Source organism: Giraffa tippelskirchi, chromosome 7 (genome assembly GCF_054371585.1).
Source record: "Giraffa tippelskirchi isolate mGirTip1 chromosome 7, T2T-mGirTip1v1.2.pri, whole genome shotgun sequence".
Lineage (NCBI taxonomy): Eukaryota > Metazoa > Chordata > Mammalia > Artiodactyla > Giraffidae > Giraffa > Giraffa tippelskirchi.
Genome location: NC_137281.1, coordinates 149,285,686 through 149,309,828, shown reverse-complemented (window position 1 = coordinate 149,309,828; position 24,143 = coordinate 149,285,686). Strand labels below are relative to the sequence as shown.

The 24,143-nt window shown below is 42.0% G+C and overlaps 1 protein-coding gene and 1 non-coding gene across 2 annotated transcripts in view; one reads left to right on the top strand and one right to left on the bottom strand.

Annotated features, from left to right (window-relative positions):
- NRXN3 (neurexin 3) overlaps positions 1–24,143 on the bottom strand; it is a 1,799,700-nt gene that overhangs the window by 1,636,288 nt on the left and 139,269 nt on the right. The gene's annotated exons all lie outside the window — the stretch shown is intronic.
- Positions 222–293, top strand: TRNAC-ACA (transfer RNA cysteine (anticodon ACA)). Its single transcript has one exon. It is a non-coding gene; the product is annotated as a tRNA-Cys (tRNA).

Here is a 24,143-nt window from a genome sequence, read left to right as displayed (position 1 = left end):
GCCAAGCAGCCCCAAGGAAAAGCATGAAGTGGGACTGGGTCAGTACAGACATGAGGGGTAGGCACGAGGACCCTTCGGCACCTCCGTGGCAACACGTCTCCTGATAACGCAACTTTGGTCAGCCCATCTTGCTATGGACTGACTGTGTTCCCTTCCACTAAAGCATATAGTAAGCCTTAACCCCTACGTGAGGACATTTGAAGGCAAGGCCTTTGGGAGGTTCCCTGGTGGCTCAGATGGTAAAGCGTCTGCCTACAATGCAGGAGAGCCAGGTTCGATCCCTGGGCTGGGAAGATCCCCTGGAGAAGGAAAAAGCAACCCACTCCAGTACTCTTGCCTGGAAAATCCCATGGACAGAGGAGCCTGGTAGGCTACAGTCCATGGGGTCACAAAGAGTTTGACACGACTTAGTGACTTCACTTCATTTCACCTTTGGGAGGTTATTAATTCATGCGAGTAGAACCACTATATGCAGAGACAGAAATGATATCTGTCTCTACCATGTGAAGACACAGCAAGAAGGCAGCCATCTGCAAGCCAGAAGGAGAGCCCTCACCAGGAATGGGATCGACTCACACCTTGATCTTGGACTTCCCAGTCTTCAGAACGTGAGACACAAATTTCTATTCTTTAAGCCACCCCGTCGATGAAATTTTATGATAGCAGCCCAAGCTAAGATAACGCCCCATGAAAAATGTGGAATGGCTTCCTAAGGATGCTTCCCATGGTTCAACAGAACTACTCAGTTCCTGCAGATGTGTATTTAGACTGTCATCCAACACTCCTACAGTCGGACAATTCTTCATTCCATGAGGAGGCTGACCAACCACCCCGGTTTGCCCAGTACTAAGGGGACAGAGGAGATTTGGGGATGCAAGACGCTCAGTGCTAAGAGTGTATGAGTCAGCTTACCCATGGGTAGCAACTGCTGGTAGAGAATAGGTCTGCAGAGTGATATGTGTTAAGAAAATATGCTTCAAACCTGGCAGCTTGAACAATACAAAGCCCGGCTCACTTGGTATTTTTGTATAGACTCATGAACTTTTTGAGCTAGAAGGGGCCTCAGAGATGGTCAGGTTCATCCCCAGATGTTTGTAGATGTGAAAACAGGAACAAGGAGGTAAAGTGACTCATTCAAGGTCGCCTATAGCAGAGTTTTGGAGAAGGAAATGGCAACCCACTCCAGTATTCTTGCCTGCAGAATCCCAAGGACAGAGGAACCCAGCAGACTACAGTCCATGGGGTTGCAAGAGTTGGACACGACTTAGTGACTGACAAAACCACCACCACCACCACCATAGCAGTGTTTGGAAAAAAATCTGGATGTCTGAACTTATGCTCTTTTTACTCTATGAGTAGTTTTCAGATCATATTCTCTGGATGTTTCTTCCCCTACTTTAACAGAAAGACCATTATCTGTGCAGTTGGTATATTCCACCACAGATATAGACTGTGCACTCAGGGCCACGATGATGATGATAAATATAGTAACAATAATAAATAGGTAATATTTACTAAGCATTTAGCACATACCAGGCATGCTGCTACCTATTCCATTATTTAGTTCTTATAAAACTTCCGAAGTATCTTATTTTCATATTTTACAGGTTATTTTCCCATTTTGCAGTTTAGGCAACAGAGCCGGGATACAGATATGCACAGTGCGACATGAGCTCCCTAACTCCCAAGTAGGTAATGACACTCTAAACATCAGTAGTTCTGCCTCTAAGATCATCACATCAAAGAGGAAGGAAGGGACTCAACCTGGCAGGTCACGGCTGTTAAAATACCCACCATGGCTCAGGTACCTTGCTGATCCCCAACATAAGTCCTGTGTGATTCAGCTCCTGTGTGATTTAAGCTCATGTTCAGCTTAAATCATGGAAGAATAAATCCCTGGACAGCTTAAGATCTCCAGCTCTCATTCCTGTCCTGATGTTACTAGATATATACATTTAATGTTTGCAGACTGTCCTCAAGGAAATTCCCTCCACTTGTCCTTGCCTGCATCCTCCCCCATTTTTCCAGCCTGCATCGCTGTGGCCTCCTGACCTTGACTGCCATCCCCTTATTCTGCGCTTCCTTCCACAAACCATCACGGTGACACCTCCCAATTTAGCATCATGTATGAACGTCATCATCAGGAGCTTAGTCGTTCTTCCAGATCATGAAGTGTTGACGGCTAGATCGGGTCTCCTCACCTGAGCCCATCACACCCAGAGACCTATGGTCATATGTCATCATACCCCCCTTCCCCTCCCATCTCCCATCCAGTTCTCATTCTGAATGGCACAGCTTCCTCCCTGGCCAATTTGACTTAATTTCTCAGGCAAGATTTCAGGCCATTTCTCCTTCGAGTGATTTTACCAAAATCTAGATATATTACATCCACTGCATACTTCTCACCTTCAAGAACTGGGACTTGCTTTTTTATACTGATCAAAATGTCCTGACATGATTCTTTCTTTTATAAATGCACTTTCTTTGCTTTTCTCTGTTTAACTGTCTTTGTAAAGTGCCCACATTTGTTAAATCTCTTAATTTGATTTGGGTATTTATACTTGAGAATGAAGGTGGATTTAAAGGGCAATGGTTACCCATTAACATGGCTTTTTCCTTTCTGAAAACACAATTGTTCTAAGATGGCTACATTTTTTTCCTTCCCTTCCCACTTTCTGGCAGGTCTATCTGTTAAGAGAATATGACTAGAAGGACCCTCAGTCTGAGCTGATGCCCTGGCTATCTTATTATCCCAGACCCAAAGCAACGCCAGGTGTATCGTGGATGCTCCGTGAATATCCATGCATATCATCTACAGTGTAGTGCATGCAGTCCTTTCATATCCAATCACTCACCACATCCTCACACACATGCAGCGAGCTAGGTAGATATCATTATCCCCAGGGCACAGATGGCGAGACCGAGGTTCCAAGAGGTTGAAGGCAGCAGAGCATAGAGGTTAAGTGCTCAGCATTGGCAGAGGCCTGAGATCCAACCCCAGCTCCTGCTTTTCACTTGGTTGGTTCCCTTGAACTGCTCTATTAACATCCCTGAACCTGTCCCCTCACTTGTATCTGGGATGAAGTGAGGTCATTTCTATAAAGCACTCAGTCTCTGGCATTTGATTGGCTAATACCACGTTTCTAGAATGTAATATTCACGGTTGGCAAGTGCGGAGAGGGGACCACAGCCCAGGTCTTCAGCCAGTCCTGTGGCTCACACTGACCTCCAGGACCTCTCCATCATAACCGTGGTAAGTGACACCCCCTTTGTGCCTATCACAGGCAAAGTCAGGGCCGACACACCTTACCCTTCTTCACCTTCACGGGCCTGGGGGAACACCTCCGGGTCAGGAGAACGTTTGCACAGATGCGGGGCCTGCAGCAGCTGACCACAGGCTCCTTCCAGTCTGGTCTCTCCCCTCTAGTCACAAAGGCCTCTCCATCGATCCATGCCCCTGCCGCAGTGTGGCTTTGGGAGGATTCAGACGATAAGTGATGACGATGCTGTTTATAGAAACAACCCTCCTTTCCATTCACAGTGCACCTACAGTTTACAAATTGCTTCCATTTGACCTCCCAACAGACCAGGAGCAGGCAAGGCAGGGTCCTAATTGCCCTCTACAGACCAGGCTCCAGATGTGCCTTATCCAGGTTACCCAGAGAGAAACGCAGTCAGGATGCTAACCAGGGCTCCTGGGGCTCTTTGATGTGGGCTCACTCCATTCCTTTCTGACTTACCTCCTTCAGTTTTGCTTTTCTCTTTCACCCCCCTCCCTGCTTCTGTATTCCCGAGGTGAAGGACAGGGAAGCCTGTCGAGCTGCAGTTCATGGGGTGGCAAAGAGTCGGACATGACTGAGTGACTGAACAACAAAGCTACCGTACGTCATCCTCTATAAAAAGGAAGTACTAAATCAACTATGTATTGGGTTGGCCAAAAAGTTCATTCCGATTTTTCCGTAAGCCATCAGGTTGAGGGCTTCCCTGGTGGTAAAGAATCCGTTCGTCAGTGCGGGAGACATAGGTTCGATCTTCGGTCCAGGAAGATCTCAACTAAGCCTGTGTGCCACAGTTATTGAGCCTGTATTCTAGAGCCAGGAGCCACAACGTCTGCAGCAAGAGAGGCCACCTCAATGAGAAGTCAGCGCACAGCAACTGGAGAGTTGTCTCAACTAACTACAGCTAGAGAAAAGCCCACGGAGCAGCGAAGACCCAGTACAGCTTAAGATACATAAATAAATAAAATTTTAAAAATTCCTTTTAAAAAAGCTAGGTTGCAATCTGGGAAGGGACAACAATTGAAAATTCATGTTTAATTTGTTTCCATTTATCCCCCCATCTGCTGGCTGTGTGTTCATGCCTGCCGCTGTAAGAAACTCTGTGATTAACACCAGTTAATCAGATACAGCCAACCTACCGCCCTACAACCATCAAGCCTGTATCTGTAGCGGCACCATGGTGACCACATCACAAGGAACAGAAAAGAAGGTGCCTAGCCTCTGATAGTTTGGACGGGTCGGGGAGACATGAAGAGAGAGATATAAACTATAGACAGGGACAATATAGGGTAAGTGATCTGTTTGTGGTTCTGGAAAGCACTATGGCATTCTGAAGAGCTGAGACAGTCAGAGAAAGGGTGCCAGAGGTGAAACTTGAATTAAACTTCCACAGATGGCCAGAGCTGGGGAGAAGTTATGGAAGCTAAAGGGGAAGCAAATGAGCAGAGCCCCAGAGAAAACACTGCACCTAGAATATGGAAGGGTCCTGAGTTGGCAGGTCCTGCTTCCGGCAAAGGGTTTCATACATGGAAAGGGAGCTGAGGTTAGGCCAAACTGTGGCATACTGAGCGCAATACTAAGGAGTTTGGACATTATCCTGTAAGGATATCCTATCACAGGGCGGGGGTGGGGGTGGGGGTTGGGGGCGACATAAGAAGTGTTTCGTTGGGAATGTGACATCTGGAGTCCAGAGTTTTGGGAAGATTTATTTGTCTGCACTCTTACAAAAGATCGTATATCAAGGCTGGCAACACAACAGAGACAACCAGAGAACAAAGAGAAATTGAATAAGGCTACATGATATAACGCAATATGGCTGCTAGAACGCCCGGGCTCCAGAGTGCATTACTGCACAGTAACCAGGGCAAGGAGGAGGACTCTAGAGTTGCGTGTTCCAGCAGAGCTAAAGTCCAGGGGAAGTGATCACTCCTCTCCAGATACCAGGGAGGGCAACCCCACCCCACCTCCCTAGTGCACTCGGCAATGCTTTTTCCCAACATCCACGGCTTGTGTAGTTATGCATGTGACAGCTGTCGTCACCCTCCAAACTGTAAGTGTTCAGAAGCAAGGGCCAGGCCTAGCTTATTCATGTGCTTAGTCGCTCAGTCGTGTCCAACTCTTTGCGACCCCATGGACTGTAGCCCACCAGGCTCCTCTGTCCATGGGGATTCTCCAGGCAAGAATACTGGAGTGGGTTATTCATGCTATCTACTCAGCCCCTAATAACCCGTGGAGGCTCGATTAAGAGTTTCAGCTTGTATTAAAGGGAAATTCAGGAGTCAATTAAGCAAGGCTGCTGTATGGTTGAGGGAATGTGGTGAAAAGGAAAGAGAAGTGTGGAAGAAACCGGAGTTTGACCTTAAGTTCAATGAAGAAGGTGACTAGTCAAAACCAGAAAGTATGGCCTGAAAGCCCCTCCCTGATGTGCCTTCAGAGCGCCATTCCATCTTTGCTCAGGTACTTTTAGGTAGGCAAGTCTTTGTTATCCAACATCATGATCCGCAAATCTCTGACAGTGAGCAAATGGATTTAGAAGAGGAACAAGCAATGCTTTGAAATCTGTGGAAACCATGAAGGCACAAAGCCCTGTTAAATGCACACCTCTGTCTGCACTGGCTCAGACACCTTGAAACTTCAAAACTATGGAGGGAAGAAGTATGTCAGGGCCCTCCTCTCCGTCTCTCTACCATCGAACCAGGTTCCCTGCCTTGATGACTGAGGACAGAAATGTACAAGGCACCTAGGTCTGCCATGCCTTCCTTTAGGCAGCTGTCTCAGAAATGTTTTATCAACAAGAATAAGCTAAATCTAACAGACAGCCTTGAGGGAAACTTTTAGTAAAAGTCACTGTGCTCACTAAAAAAAAAAAAAAAGCAGGGGACAGGAAAAGAAAGGAAAATAGAATTCGCATGTACAAATATTTATGAAAACAGAAGGAAATAGAGACTGGGATGGGGTAGGTGAGGGGCTTGTGAATTATGGGGAAATGGGTTTTGTTCTGTTTTTTACTGGTGATTTTAACCTTCTGAACTCTCTGATTATCCCTTCCTAGCCTGGGGAAAGTTTTTAAGTGTTTTCACTGTATCTGACACCTTGGGGCAGGGGAAAGAAGGCAAGGAGGGGGTGCAACCCCAGCTTGGACTTGAGTCCCAGGAAGGATAATTCAGAGCTGGGTGACCTTAGGTGAGATGCTGAATCTCTTTACACGCCCATCAGTGAACTGGGAACACTAGAAGCGCCATGCTTGGGTTACTGTGCAGATTCAGCTGGAGCGTGTCACAGGGAAACCCACAATGTGTCCCCAGCACTCAGTGTGAGCTGACTCTTGCCTGCTTCTCCCTCTCCCTTCCAGACCTCCTGGAAATTACAGGATTAAAAGAAATCACAGGGGCAAGCACTTTTGGTTCCTCTGACCACATGCTAGGTAAATATGAACAGCAAGGTAAAGGGTCTTATTTGGATTATTCTCAAGGCAAATTAATCGAAGCCGAGGTGTCTGGCCAGGAGCAGATAAGGTCAGATCTTACACGGACGACCTCAGGCTGCTCAGAGGCTCCTGTGAGAAGGAGATTAACACTCACTCCACGCTTCCGGGACCCCAGTAATGGAATACATAATTCATTTCCATCCATGTTTCTCCTCCTGCTGCCGAAATTCAGATTTAAGTTTCAAACAGTTTCATTTGTAACTATAATAACCACCAAAATCCCGGCAAGGGCTCCCCCTTCCACCCATGTGGTGTGTGTTTTCTCTGACTCTCCTGCGGCTGAATTAGTCCCCAGGGAAGCCCGAAGACCCGCACTGTAACCTTTCTCCGAGCAGATTGAATAACTAGCTCCACTTACAGCTGGTTATGCAGCAGCCCTGAAGACACCAGGTAAACACCTGAACCCAGGCAACAGCCAGCTGAAAATCGGAGCCAAGCTTCGTCATAAATCCGTTAGCCAACGCAGGCACAAGCAACCAATTGTGAAATAAGAGCCTCCTAATTCACTCTTGCTCCTCCAGCAGCTTTTTTCCTCCTCCCTCTAATCCAAATAAAGCAATGGAGTCAACTGGACAGCTAAGCATCCGCTTTGTTATATTGTCAGATTGTTTTTCTTACACATTTTCTCCTTTACGTTTTGTTTAGATCTGATTCCCACTGGGGGATTATACAGACAGGAAACAGGGACAGTGAGATCAAATACAGCTGAACACAGGCAACAGAAGACTGCAGTTGTGGAACAGACTTGACTGAGATCATATCCAGAGGACAGCCCCTGTACGGGGTTGCAGCCTCAGCCCCCCATTGGCAAGAATGCAGACCCACAGCAACCACTCGTGTCTAAGGGGAACTCTTGGGAATGTGGGCAAGGGAGCAGGATTGAGACTGAGACACATTTGATGTTCTTTCCTGTTGATAATTGAAATTAGCATAGAATGGGAGTTTGTGAGTTGTGCAAAGTCTGGGAGGTGACTTGATACAGATTCCTTTAGGCACATGAAGTGGAGTATGCTGGAGATTGAATTATATGCTATCCCCCTCCATGTCCCTCGACTGATGAAACAGCACCTGTATACCAATCACAAATGCCATGACTGAATGTTCCCTAAGCTCCTAGGAGATAAGCCAATATCATACCCCATTACACCAGGAGACAGAGCCCAAGATTATCACTCCACCTCTATTGCCCAAGGAGGATGAGAAGGCTGGAGTTTTATCAGTCACCTGCTCAGGTGCCTGAAGATAACAAATTATGTCTAGGAATTTAAGTCCCAGGTCTCCCCTCTACTTCCAAAGGAGTGCTGCTCTCCTCCTTTGCATCCAGGCTTATCAGAGAACCAGATGGTCTCACTTGCAAGATCACGCAAGGTGATGACCTTAAAGACTTGCTCCTCCAAACTATGATCCACACACCGGCAGTATCATGGGCCTGTGTCTCCTGGTAGCTTGTTAGAAGTGCAGCATCTCAGTCTCCATCCTGATCATCAACCTCCACAACTAGAACCTGCATTTTAATGAGATGTCCAGATGATGTACATGCACATTAATTTGTGAGAAGCACTGGTCTAGAAAGAAGCTTGAGGAAAGTCAAATACAACCTGGTTATTAGGGGCAGCAGCCCATTAAAGAGGGGGCTTTTCCCTCATGGTGCTTGGTTAGGAGATCATGATAAGCAGGTCCATCCAGCTACAGCACCTCAAGACTCATTCTGTTTTGCTTGCCACATTGGCAGCTCGCTTTGGCCAAAGGTCCCTGCTACGGTGGGGTGTCAGGCAGGTGATGAGAATAGTGGCCCCAGGTCAAGGTGGCGGTACGCCAGCAGCCACACTGAAGAGGTACTGCCTCAAAAACCTAGACAAAATGTGTGGCTAAGAATTAGGTCAGTGTGCTATGGGGGCAGCAGTTGATTGGGCAGCAGTTAAAGAGAAAGACTCAGTGGATGAGACAAGGCATTTGAGAAAGAGATACTTACTGAGAGCCACTCTGCTGAAAACACACTTGAGACTAGAGGGCTGTCTCACTCAGCTATCCATCAATAGCAATTCACGCCACGTGACCTAAGCAGAGGCCTGAGATCAAAGCAGGAAGAAAAGACTCCACCAGAGCAGTATCACCGGAAGCAAGTTGGGCCTGGCATTCACCCCATTCCTGTGGAAATTTTCCCTGACTCTTTTCACATCAGTGAACTAGATCCCAAAATGTTGACATCTTGCTTATGCAATGCCAGGTCACCAGTGGCCTTCCTCTCCCAGCCCTCTGCTTCCAAATGGAGCCTCTGCTGGTGCACGTCACCCCCACTGACGTCCCCTCCTCATGAGACAGGACCACTTGACAGCCAAAGGGTGAGGGTGAATGATTCACACCCAGTTTCCTGATTTTTTGATTAAGGACTTAATTGGGTTTGGCTTCTGATTTTGAAATTTTATTCAGGAACAGAAGCAGGCTTCTTCTTCCACTCCCCTATTCCCAAAATTTGGAGTGGAATATCCAGAATCCCCCTGAATCCCATGTGCTACAGGAAAAGCCAACTCTTCCTGTTAGTTCTGGAATTGAGCATGCAAGTCAGGCCTCAGATACCAACAAATCCCATCCCTATGATCACTCTGATTACAGTGATAGGCTCGGAAATAAACATGTGATTTAGGTGGTCCAACTGGTTTGAAACTCCAGGATTTTTGTTGAATTGCTAGGGGAGAGAGTTATTCTTCTTTATTTCCAGGAATCAAGAAGCAGGTCATCCTGGAAATGGCCATTGGGCATGTCAGGATCCCAGAGGCAGTAGTCTGCCAAGAATGAAGCCAACATCCAGAAAGCAAAGCCAAAAAAAAAAAAAAATGGGTGAAGTGAGACACCAGTTCTTGGTCATATTATTTGAGTTACTACACTTTTCAAGAACTGAGCCCATAAATTCCCTTTGTTGTTTAAGGCAGTTGAGCTCAAAGTTCTGTTATTTGCAGCTGAAAGCATCCTAACTGACATATCAGGTGAATAAATCATTTCTGGCTGGGAAGGAAGATAATGTCTCACGAAAACTCTCTTGGTCTGAGCATATATTAGACACTCCTGGCTCCCTTCTTCCTCTCGAAATAAATTGTCAGATCAAAAATAAATAAATAAATAAAACCTCTTAGATGAAGAGGTTGTCTAGGAACAGAAATGTGGCTGCCTTGCCTTCCTCCATCCCCAGCTCTACAGAACAATAACCCCAGCCCAGCTTCGGGTTTCAATTCTGCTTTCTTTCATCAGGAATGTCCTATCCCCTCCATCTAGGGATTTAAATATCAGAAGCAAATTGTCCACCCCTCCCCCCAGCTCTGTCTTTGCCCTCCAAGACTCTACTCCCTCCTTCACTATAGTTAAAGCAGGGGCGGAGGGAGCCTTATTCTAATCCCAGTGCAATTCTCTCAGCTCTTTCCTAAGCCCTCCACCTGTGAGATAATTGCTGGCATTTAGGGGAAAAACTCAATAGTAATCATAGACTCACACACAAAGACACAGAAAGAGGCAGATAAAATGGGAGAAAAAAAAAAATCACAAGCCCAGAATTATCCACACTCTGACACTCATTCTAGAAGTACAATGTGGCCAACCACTCTCTACGAGGAATAAAGGCACAGCTTTACAGAAAAGGGGTGCATTTCACAATATCATGGCTTGCACGGCTCCCACACATAGAGTGAAATAATACACATCTAAAAGTTAAAATGGGTTGTCATCATTTAACTGTACACAAGCCAGACACAGAAAATAAGCAGGTCTATCGAAAATGGGCTCCTATCTATTGTCTTAACATAACACGAGAATTCTCTTAATCGAGGGTGTCCCTTGTTAGGTGATAAACAGAGAGAGAAAAACATGCTGAGATATTCCTATCCAGTGATCAGAATAAAATAAAACCCTGTGAATCATGCATTTGGCCCCACTATCAACTCAGGCTAAGATTTCAACCACACTTCTAGCTTTTGATTTAAGGATGCCAACTCAAGATTAAACCCCTTAAAACAAAAATCACAACAAAAATTCATGTATAATGAATAGGTTTAAAAGCTCAGATAAATGTGAAATTTGTTTTAAATACATAAAACACTGCAAAATACTTTTAGTAAAGTCTCATATACTTCCTTTATGGATTGCTATATTCCTTGGAATTTGGTATAACACTGTGTATCTCAGACTTGCCTGATCAGAAGAATAATGTAGACCTGCCGATTCTGTGGTCCCAATAAAACTAAAAGACGTTAGCTTCACAAGTTGCCTGAGTCATTCTTATGAATCTGAGAAACATTATTGTAACTTTGTAGGGTTTTATTTAAAATAAAAATCATGCATGTATTACAGAAAAAGGAATGAACAGGAACCCACTAACTCACAGAAATCATGGAGGCATTTTGTTGGTTTGTGTGTTTGAACAAAGGTAAACTGAAGAAGGCTAACAGGCATGACACAGATGATGTGAGAACAGAACATAACTCACCCACTGGGGCAGGGACTCACACTGTATCCACAGAACTCCTTTCCTTTTCCTCCTGGGCACACAGCTAAATTACATTCCCCAACCTCTTTTGCAATTAGATGGGATCAAGTGATTGAGTTCTGGCCAACAGTAAGTGCCACACATTACTTCCAGGCTTGACCCTTTAAAAAATTCTTCAAGTTCCTCTCTTTCTCTCTCTCCATCTCTGTATCATCTCATCATCCCATCTCTCTCCATCTGCCATTGAATTCAGTGAAGGACAAGGTTCTAGAAAATGACAAAGCCACGGAAGTGCCTGAATGTCTGTGTGGAGCAGAGATCCCCCCTGCACCACCCACTAATTTGCACCGAATTCTGATGTAAGTGAGCAACTTTTGTCAGTATTAAGCCACTGGGATTCAGAAATTATTGTTACAGCAGTTAGCTTACCCTAATACACACCATTACTTTCCTGTATCTCTGTTTTATCCTGTCCCCAACACTTGAAAAAAAAAATCCACATGTAAATGGATTCCACAGTCCAAACCCATGTTGTTCAAAGGTCAACTGTAGTTCCGTAACTAGTTTTGTAAGCTTGGACTTCTGTTTTCTTGTCAGTGTAAATGGTGATAATGTCATGTATCCATTCAGAGACTTCTTTAAAGTGAAATGAGAAATAAACTAGAAAAGCAAATCGTTGCTTTAGGTCGGAGAGGAATTGGTAGAGAAATGTAAGAATCATTTCAGACAGGATAAACTATTGCCAAGAAAGAAAAGGCACTGATCTTTACCTCTAAAACAAACTGCCAAGCAAGGACTGACAGAAGAGCCAGTAAATGGAAATACAACCACTCATCTCTAGGGAGAATAGACCTCTCTCTGTCCACTAAATGGATGAAACAAAAAATGTACAGAAGACTTCCAGCTATCTGGTTCGCCAGCAAGGGCAGAAAGGATGCAAAAGAGAAAGTGAGCCTGTACATTCTCAAACGTATTTTTTCCTATTATTTTTGGAGGAAAGCTGACTAAAACAGGAAGGGATCTGGAAAGTTGACAAAAATCATTTTTCTCCACAAATTACTTTAACCTTGCCTAGGAAGTGACCTTCACACTACCACTGGTTTAATGGCCTCTATTTCAACAGTAGCTGATTTCACCATTAAACAAAGATGCAGAGCACAAGATCATACAACTAAATCATTCTTGTAAATATTTAATATCATGGCCTTTCTTTTTGCCTTTTAACAAATCACTATCAAAGCTGAGCACATAGTAGAAAACACATTTATTTATTCTATTCTGGAAAAGAAGCTTAGTGCTCACGCATTTTATCTATCCAGTTCTCCAAATGACTTTGACACTTGAGAGCCCTTGTGATCAACACAGTCTGAAGGAAGGCAATTTTGTGACAATTTAAGGGCTGATTTCATGCATTGATCAGCATCCCCCAAAGTTGCCTCATGGAAGGGCACTAAACTTAACCCATCAGATACATGGCTAACACTGAAGGAGAAACTTCATTTTTAAAAGAAAACAAAGAAATGACATTGACAAAGACAAAGACATTCTTACTTGAGAAAAAAATAAATAAATTTTCCTTTTTAGTTTAAAAAAAAATTGTAACTAAAATTACTAAACTACTCTTAAAGGAAGAAAAGAAGTGGAAAATTATTAAGTAACAGTTTGAAAATTAGTCCCAAGTGGATTTCCTCACAGGCATATACTCTGTTATAAACTGTCAACATGGCAACAGTAAAAAGAAAAAAAAAAATGAGTATAAAAGCTTTTTTAAGTCAACTGGTGTCACCATCTGACTTCAGCCAAGACGAACCAGTCGGCAGGACAAGTCCATAAGTGGTATAAAGCATTATAAAACCCTGAAAGACAGAGCAATTTATGGACAACTTCAAAGACTGGGGTTGCATCAGTTCTTAGGGCAGTCAAGTAATTTAAGAGACAACCTTGCTTAGTATGGGTGTACTCTGATATCTCCAGGATCTTCCTGGCATAGCATTATTGATAATAATCTCAGCAGCCAGTGCAGGATTTGTAACAAGTGCCACTCATGCACGAAGATGGCTAGGACAACTTGGTGGCATCTTAGACTCAATTTCATGGGAGGGGAAAGAAAACAGCTCTAGGAGTCAGAAGGTCTGGCCAGTCCCAATAGCACTATGAACTATCACTATAGCAACAAACACACCACCTATGCCTTCTCAGCATTCACAAAATTACAGTAGGATTCACTATAGGAATTTTAAGTCCCCTTTCAACTCTGAAATTATATGCTTCTAAAATTTAGCGAAGTAAATCAGCTTTAAAAAAAAAAAAAACAGCATCTGTCAGCTAAATGTTTTTGTTTTCTTTATCATCCAAATAGCTTTATCAAGTAACATAAGGAAATCCCTTAGCTATATATGTACAGAAAAGAGCAAGCACATCCACTGAAGATTTAAAGAACAATCAGGCTTTAACAGGATTATTTTTTTTTTCTAATACAGGAAGTTCTGAAGGAAGAGGCCAATGGTTCCCTTTTGCAGTGGAGGTGCCCAAGGCCCTCCTACTGAAAGCAGAACAGTATCAAGGGTAGGGTTGGAGCTGTCCGTGGTACTGAATCAAATCCCTTACGATTATATAGTAGAAGTGACAAATAGATTCAAGGGATTAGATCTGATAGAGTGCCTGAAGAACTATGGAAGGAGGTTCATGACATTGTACAGGAGGCAGTGATCAAGACCATCCCCAAGAAAAACAAAGGGAAAATGGTTGTCTGACGAGGTCTTACAAATAGCTGAGAAAAGAAGACAAGCTAAAGGCAAAAAAGAAATGGAAAGATATACCCACTTGAATGCAGAGTTCCAAAGAATAGCAAGGAGAGATAAGAAAGCCTTTCTCAGCAATCAATGCAAAGAAATAGAGAAAAACAATAGACTGGGAAAGACTAGAGATCTCTTCAAGAAAATTAGAGATACCAAGGGAACATTTCATGCAAAGACGAGCACAATAGAGAAAAGAAATGGTATGGACCTAACAGAAGCAGAAGATATTAAGAAGAGGTGGCAAGGATACACAGAAAAACTGTACAAAAAAGGTCTTCATGACCCAGATAACCACGATGGTGTGATCACGCACCTAGAGCTGGACATCCTGGAATGTGAAGTCAAGTGGGCCTTAGAAAGCATCACTACAAACAAAGCTAGTGGAGGTGATGGAATTCCAGTTGAGCTATTTCAAATCCTAAAAGATGATGCTGTGAAAGTGCTGCACTCAGTAAGCCAGAAAATTTGGAAAACTCAGCAGTGGCCACAGGACTGGAAAAGTCAGTTTTCATTCCAATCCCAAAGAAAGGCAATGCCAAAGAATGCTCAAACTACTGCACAATTGCACTCATCTCACACGCTAGTAAAGTAATGCTTAAAATTCTCCAAGACAGGCTTCAAGAGTCCAGATGTTCAAGCTGGATTTAGAAAAAGCAGAGGAACCAGAGATCAGATTGCCAACATCAGCTGGATCATTGAAAAAGCAAGAGAGTTCCAGAAAAACATCTATTTCTGCTTTATTGACTATGCTAAATGTTTTGACTGTGTGCATCACAATAAACTGTGGAAAATTCTGAAAGAGATGGGAATACCAGACCACCTGACCTGCCTCCTGAGAAATCTGTGTGCAGGTCAGGAAGCCACAGTTAGAACTGGACATGGAATAGACTGGCTCCAAATTGGGAAACGAGTATGTCAAGGCTGTATATTGTCAGCCTGCTTATTTAACTTATATGCAGAGTACATCATGTGAAATGCTGGGCTTGAAGCACAAGCTGGAATCAAGATTGCTGGGAGAAATATCAGTAACCTCAGATACACAGATGACACAACCCTTATGGCAGAAAGCAAAGAAGACCTAAAGATCCTCTTGATGAAAGTGAAAGAGGAGAGTGAAAAAATTGGCTTAAAGCTCAACATTCAGAAAACTAAGATCATGGCATCTGGTCCCATCACTTCATGGCAAATAGATGGGGAAATAATGGAAACAGTGAGAGATTTTATTTTGGGGGGCTCCAAAATCACTGCAGATGGTGACTTCAGCCATGAAATTAAAAGTCACTTGCTCCTTGGAAGAAAAGCTATGACCAACCTAGACAGTATATTAAAAAGCAGATACATTACTTTGTCAGCAAAGGTCGGTCTAGTCAAGGCTATGGTTTTTTCCAGTAGTCAGGTAAGGATGTGAGAGTTGGACTATCAAGAAAGCTGAGTGCTGCTGAATTGATGCTTTTGAACTGTGGTGTTGGAGAAGACGCTTGAGAATACCTTGTACTGCAAGGAGATCCAACCAGTCAATCCTAAAGGAAATTAGTACTGAATATTCATTGGAAGGACAAATGCTGAAGGTGAAACTCCAATACTTTGGCTACCTGATGCAAAGAACTGACTCACTTGAAAAGTCCGTGATGCTGGGAAAGATTGAAGGCAGGAGGAGAAGGGGACGACAGAGGATGAGATGGTTGGATGGCATCACCGACGCAATGGACATGAGTTTGAGTAAGCTCTGGGAGTTGGTGATGGACAGGGAGGCCTGGCGTGCTGCAGTCCATGGGGTCGCAAGGAGTCGGACACGACTGAGCGACTGAACTGAGCTGAGCTGATGGTACTGAACTCTGCTAAGCATGATCAGTTCAGTGATTCCCAGTGTCCATTCAACAAACACTGACTCATTTCCACTGCGGCAGGCACTGTTATAGGCACTGAACAGGCTATGATGAACACCACAGATACTGCTCCTGATTTTGTGGAGCTTGTATTTATTCTCATGGACTGCTAAGTCCTTAATGTAGTCCATTTTAATTTGCACAGCTCTTTTACTTGCATAATATCAATTACTAACCAGAACAAACCTACCAAGTAGGCATTTTACAGGTAAAGATTAGAAGATCAAAAAGATTAATTTTTCAAAGTTCCCAGACCCTTTTTGATACTAACAAGATGTATTATGATAACTAATGTTTATGATAACAAATATTTACTCATGCTAGATCCAAGCTCTAGCATAAGCCTTTTCTATACATTGTCTTAATGTCCTCCCAAGTAGGTAATATTATTGTTTCCATTTTACTTATTAGGGTATGAGGCTTAATGAATTTATATAACTTAAGTGTCAAGCACTAACATCAGTGCTTTAATCTACCATGTTTTCTTCCTCAGCACCCTGAACGAGGTCTCCTCACAGTTACCTCGGTGCTCTTTCTGCTCCATAGTGCTGACATGCATTAGAATTATTCACATCGGATTATTTGGTGTGGCTTAATTGCCATATGGATCAATTAGTTTAAAACTGGGAATCTCACTTATAACAGTTTTGGCCAATGCATCCGTAAAAGCCCATTGTTGGTCACTTGGGGAAATGGAGAGTATGAATGGCTCGGCAAACTACATCCCCATGGCCAGATTAGGAGCCCCAGGCAAATGGTCCACTATAGATGGATCAATGGCAGCCATTTCATACTGAACAGATAGCACAGGACAAAGTCCTCAGCCTTGCAGTGAGTGAGCCACAAGATCCTCAGCTGAGCCAATGATTTCCAAATAAAATACAAGTAATTCTTACCAGAAAGAATTTCTTTCACTTACACGTCCACTGTCTTGGGAAAGAAAAAAAAGCTATTGATAGCCAAACTCTCAGAGACATAAGATGAATGACTTTAGCTATACAGTACAGAAATAACCACAGTGACTGTTAACCTGCTCCAAATTTCAAAGCAGATAAGGCTTCAAGTTCCTAGAAATTTTCCCATCTTCTGCTGAGATCAGCTCTTCCTAGAGTGAAGCAAGCCATTATCAGAAGCATTGTTTACACACACTGTATGGATACCCATTAGAGTACTTAGGTAATACAAACTGAGGGTACTTTAACAAGACTACTGTTTTTAAAACTGCAGTTGTTTTAACATCTGTGTTATGCATTTTACCAGGAAGCAGTATTTTTTCTATTGAAGCTAACCCATCCAAAAAACTATTCCCAATCCAAACAGAAAGTGTAGTTTAAAGATGGTAACGATAACCCTATATGCGAGACAGAATAAGAGACACAGATGCATGGAACAATTTTATGGACTCTGAGGGAGAAGGTGAGGGTGGGACGTTCTGGGAGAATAGCATTGAAACATGTATATTATCATATGTGAAACAGAACACCATTCCATGTTCGATGCATGTGACAAGGGCTCAGGGCCGGGGCAATGGGATGATCCAGAAGGATGGGATGGGGAGGGAGGTGGGTGGGGGGTCCAGGAAGGGGAACACATGTAAACCCATGGCTGATTCATGTCAATGTATGGCAAAAACTATTACAATATTGTAAAGTAATTAGCCCCCAACTAAAATAAATAAATTTATAAAAATAAAAAAAAAAAAAAAAAAAAAAAAGAAAGTGTAGTTTAAAAGGATTTTGGGGTGAAGGTAATCCAAAAGCCTCTTTCAAAATTTAGACACATTAAGGTTTTTAATTTTAGACTCAGAAGGGACTTTCCTAAAGTTTTTCAGCTGAAAACTTGCTTTCGTTCTAGCTGTCCTCATCCAAAATGTAAATTACAAAAAAGAATTTCATGTCTAATAAATCTGGGTAACTTTGAAAACTACATTTCCTTTCATAGAGATTCAAATTTGAATTGTCATAACAAAGACTCTGAGCAGTCCTAAAGTCAAAAACCTGCTTAACTTTGTTTTAAACCTGTGTTTTGAGAATTTATTTTTCCCATACCCTTTTTTTCCCTTGAAACACCATTGGTATTTCTCAAAATTCTTTTGGCAAATGGCAATCTGGATGAACACACTATATAATATTAAGATTTTGAAAGAACAAAATTTCCCCCAATTCACACATACTTGGGTTTTCCTTGGGGCTTTTTTGAAACCAGGTGATTAGCTTTAAAGAAATAGAACATTTTAAAACATATCTAGTTCCTTCAGACTTAAACAATAAGCAAATGGTTAGTATTGATTGAGTTTCACAGTTTTCTAATCAACTGTGTAAAATATCAGTCACTATAGATATATTGTTTCTCGGGTGGCTCAGTGGTAAAGAATCTGCCTGTTAATGTGGAGATGCAGGTTTGATCCCTGGTTCGAGAAGTTCCCCTGGAGAAGGAAATGGCAAACCACTCCAATATTCTTGCCTGAAAAATCCCATGGATAGAGGAGCCTAGTGGGCTACAGTCGTCCGCAGGGTTGCAAAAGAGTCAGACACAACTTAGCGACTAAAAAACAACATATATATATTAGACTATGAAACTCACATTATCAGTTCATGTTCAGAGATGTCACCAACAATCCAAGAATGTGTTTTTTCAATGCATATGTTAAGCTACTTACTGATTCTTCATAGCACAAGCCATAACTGGTTTCAGTAATACACTAAGTTCAACTTAAATATTTCAGGAAAATGGGTTGAAAGATTTTCCGACCTTTGATACACCTTTCACTTAGTTTGGGGAGAAGTGTAATGCACACACACACACACACACACACACACACACATGCACACTAGTATCTGAGGATTGAGATTTATTTTGGGATAGTATCAAGCCAAAGTACTGACTCGCATTTCAATAATGGATCTGCCGGCATTTGCAAGAAACAGTCATTAGCTTATCTTTAAGTAAATATTTTGATTGTCAGACAGCTCATCGCAAACAAGGTTCTTTTCCAAACACTCGCTCCTGATGCATCCAAGCCCACTTGCACGTCATTCATTCAGGAATCTGTGTCTGTGCTAAAACATAAAATCATCCTAAGGAAGTCCAAGTACAGACAAAAAGCATGTTTTGCAGGCTTTTCATTTAAAAGGGCTCCCGAGCTTGTGGGACCTGGTTCTCTTTCAGTTCTCTGTTGTTGGCTGCACCACATTACCATAAAGCTGAGGAAATGAGCTATTACACACCATCATCCCTCCTAACGGCTATCACAGAAAACCATACACTCACAAAACAGCATTAATTGTCAGAATTAGCAACCATTTAAAAGGCAGCTGTTCTCTCTTAAACAGGCTCCAAATTTCAGATCTCTCTCCCCGTACTGGCTGCTGTTACACGCTTACACATGCACACATACACAGGCACACACAATGGATTCTTAGACAAATGGGTTTTTTAAATGCCCTATATTCAAAAGATCCAAGAAAATATTGTTTACTCAGTGACATTTTCCACACCAATGCTTGCCATTATTGGTCCAACTGGCTGGAAAGCTTCCAACCTGCATGGAAGCACTTGTCACAGCTCCAGGTAAAAGGAGCTGTTTTGTGCAGCGTGGGGGGAGAAAAAAAGAGCAGTATCTCTTTAAGAGTCAACAGTAAATTAACTTGCCCAAAAGAGTGAAATAATTAGCAGTTAGTAGCTTATTAAAAGGGTGGCAAAGGCCAAGCTGCCATCTGGGATCTCCAGTTTCTTGCGATTGTTATTATGTCAGGATGGGCAAGTTGCATTAGCTTTCATGTCACCGCGTCTGCCCTTACTTTATATGTAAATTTTAATGAAAGATGTGGCACTTCTAAAAATCAGACGTCCATCAAAAAGTGCTATTAGTCTGGCTTTTTACAAAGCATATGGTCTTTTCTACCTCTGCTGTTCTATTCACCACTAAATGCCTTAGGAAAAAAAGAGAGAAACCCCAATGATATCAATTAGATATTCTCTTTGTGCAGAGAGAAACCTACGTATCATCAAAAACAGGGCAAAGCTCCACCTCACCAGAGGGCAACGTTTCTGCCTCTATTTACACACAGGGAAAGTCACAATGCCTCCTTGTCTTGCAAGGTTAACCCTTGTTAATGGAAATTAAAGCAATCTGGAGACTGCCTGCTGATTACTACATGGATACACAGTTTTAAAGGAAGTAAGAAGAATAAAATTTATTCACTAAAAATAAGTGATAGAAAGTGGTAGGACAGAAACTTATGGGATGATGGACACATTGTATATCTCAGTCTAGATGGTATTTATATGGGTACATATATATATATATATATATATATATATATATATATATGTCAAAAATACTTAAGCTGTATGTTTAAGAGTATGGACTTCATGTGTTTATTTACACTATGTATTCTATCATCCAATAAAAATAAATGAAAAATGCCAACTTTTTCATATACAAAGCAAGTTCTCTTTTCTGACTCTGAGAAGTTAAAAGGTAGATGAGTCAACTGAGTTGTTACCTGACAGTATCCCTTTAAGATAAACAAACAACATTATTTTAAGACTACACATACAACACATTGAAAACAGAATTTATTCAAGGCTTTAGAAGGAGAGGTGGTTGCTACACTTGAAAACCATTTTCTAACTCTGTTGACTATTAGCAAGATATCAGAGGGCAGGACCCATATTTCCCCGGCCAGCCCTGTGTATTTAATACCTAACAATTGACCTGGCCCGTTGCTGGCACTCTTGTCTTTGTGGAATGCTGAATAACCACTGCTTTTCAAATGTTAAAGTAGACAATGTGCTAAATTCAGATGCATATAACACTGGAATAAATTATTTTTAGTAGTCTACAAATGAAAGCTATGTATAATAAGCCTATTAGTAAATATTTGGACCAATTGTACTTACACCCGGATGTACATACACTGCCCTGCACACCTGAAAAATAGACCATGGCATATACAAACCTAAGCACATAAGGAAATGTTTGAATTCTTTATAAATGAGATGAGTCATAAAGATAATAATTTTTAAAAAATATCCTGTAGATATGATCAAAGTTAGGCTTATAGGTTTGTATGTGTATACACACAGATTTTCAGTTGAAAATTCTATGCCATCTAAGATTAACCAACTTGCCTTGATAAGCAAAAGTCTATACAAGTATGTAGATCACCATTCATCTTTGAGGAGAAAGTGTTTTATGATATATACACAGATACAAAATCTATACGTAAACACTAAATCCAAATTGATAATTGAGAAGGAAGAAATAGAAATGTTGATTAGAAATCTCAGAAACATTTTCGTTTACATGTAATGCCAATTGGAGTTGAATTGAAGCATTTCATTAATCCATTGTAGTTTATTAATAAATCTATTCACATTTATCCATTTTAAAAAATGCTCCAAGTAACAACTGCTCTTAAAAAATTCTTCAGTGTCCAATGAAAATTTCCAAACTGGGAAGGAGGGAAAAAGCCCTCTTCATGTTTTAAAGTACCATTTTAGACATCACTGTCAAAAACACAGAGTTGCTAAAATCAGGCAACTTTACTTCTTGTGTTTAAAATAAATCTATTTTTCCCCTGAAGACTTTCAAAACATTAGAAGAAGAAGAAAAAGAAAACATGAAAAGCAAGCTTCTTTTAAAAACAAAGTAATGTTATTCATTGTCAAGAGGACAAATCAGTGGTGGATGAGAAACAGATGAGGCAAGAGATGGAAATATAATATTGCCCCTATTTTATTATAATTAGATATTTATAGAGCACAGATGAGTTTATTTTCATAATTAGTAGCTGGCGTTGCATTTACTAATTTGCATAAACAGTTGGCTATCAACACAGTAACTTACTTGCAGGGCTCTTGAGCCCTAGCAGGAACAAAAAGGGCCTCAGCTCCTGAAATCAGCTTTTTAAATGTTATTACCAGCAAAATATAATCTACACGAAATCATGTTCAAGTTCATGTAGCTTGATTATCTCTTTCCAGTCTGGCCAGTTTTGATTAGTTCAGCACTAAAAGGCCAATGATCAAATCTACAGGGAAAAATACATGTAAATAAATTGGAAGGGGTCTCTAAATTCTGGTGGATTAAAGTAAATCTTAGGGTCAACACCACCTAGCTTAGTAGATAAGAAGCTCTGTAGAGAAGAGGAAAAAGGAATAAAATACCCTATAGTCACTCTTACTATTTACAAATTGTGCTGGTTCTTGGCAATTGCTGAAGGTGTCAGTGACATACTTTTCTTGGTCATTCTTGGCTTTCTCCACACCCTCCCTACCCATGCCCACTCCACTCTACCAACATCCTCAAAAAATGGATCAGGCTCCCTGGCAGCAGTGTTAAGGGCAGGATTTATTTCTGGTGCCCTGACCACTGCTATGGGCTGAGAGAAAATTAATCAAGCATGCTGGCCAGACACCTCCCACTACTGACGTTCAGGAAAAAACTTTGGAGGGATATTTTACTTCTCCTTTCTCCTCAAGTCAAAGGTCAAAACCAAGTCAAAGGTCAAATCCTTCGGTGCATGTGAATGTATGGGTATGCATACATACATTTATACCCCGAGAGAGAAAGATGCCACAAGCTGACATTTTTATAAAATCTACTCTGGCTTATCCTGAGGCTCTGGTGACAGTGGGCATGCATTCTTGCATAGCAGCAATCAGCTGGAGCGGAATAAAGGCTTGACAGGATTTGTGCTTTCCAGTTTGCCACAATCCCCACCACTCCCTCCTGTTCATCTTACACTAGGACTTTCACCTACTCTTTGATAATACCTGTCAAGCCCCTGTAAGCATTTGAATCTACTACACCTATTCCAAGTTCAGTTTCAAGGGAAAGGCAATCTAACCCAGCATAGTCAATCCCCAACCTGAAAAGAAAAGGGGGATAGAGGCCAAAACACACTCTAAACATTTAAACAAAGGCAGTCAAAATCAAGTCCAAAAAAGTTGACCAAAGTTGCTGAAGAACTCCTTCCATCAGCTACTTCTAGTTAAAGTCACATTTGCTTTTGGCCCAGTGCAGCCCAGTGACCTCCTGAATGTGGCGAGTATTATTATGGCCTAAACATCCTGCTCAGTTTTGTAGATTTAACTTCATAGTTCTTTCCACTACACATTCACTGCTTCATCACTCAGTTTTAAAACAATGACAAAATCTGAGGCATTCTTTTCTCTTAGAAACTCCTGAGAAAAAGTCCAAAGACCTCTCCCACATTTATTCTGATGTCCTTTGCACATACAGGACCAAGAGATGCCTGGATGAGGAGGGACCTAGACTCAGAAGGTCTGGCCTCACTCTATGACCCGCCAGGGCTCCTTTGCTCGGTTGGTGGGGTAAGAAGCTAATGAAAAGGGCCACCGTTCTGTGCACAGCTCTGGACACAGTACTGAGCTCCCTGCAGTATGGGTACAAGGTTCTTTCGGGATGGGATAACTGACACACACATCAAGTCTGACTTAGGGCAGGTACTTCATAACGGATTCATAATGGAAACACAAAGTCTGGAGGACCTCGGAAGCTTGAGCTTTAAAGGGAGGTAAGGGGGACAAGGGTGATCCGAGGCCATTCAGAAAAGAGACCAGAGCTTGAGTGAAAGCCTGAGGCAGGAAACCATTGTGTGGATTCAGGCAGAGTGAGCTGTTGACTTTAGGAGACAGGGGGCCTGGTAGGGGTGGGAGTGCAGAGTGGGCTATGTTATTGTAGAAAATAAAGCTCGGAAGGCACACTGACAATTATACAACAAGAATCCACCAAAAGCTTCTGAGCAGATGAGCTACATGATCCGATTTAATTGTAATTTTGCTTTATTTTCACTTTTAGGAAGATGACTGGCAGCAGGATAAGAGGGATTAGAGATTTTGAGTCTGTTCACAGTATAACCTCCTAGGCTGGACCCATCTGGACATTAAAAAATGAATATGTTTGTCTTCAGCATACTTGCGATCTAGTAGAGTGGAGCAGTCCAATTTCCAAATAAGTTTAGTGTAAGATATTAGAGAGATATGTGGAAGGAGAGCTCATATTGAAATGGAGCATGCAGAGCATTCGTAACATCAGCTGGAAATAAAATCTAGGTATGATTTCAATGGGCAGAAATAGGAGAGGAGGAGCTCTTATAGAGGAGAGGAAAAAATAAGTAAAACTAAGAGACAAGGAAAGGTCCAGTATGATTACTTGGTATACTATATTGGCAACAATTTTGCATCAAA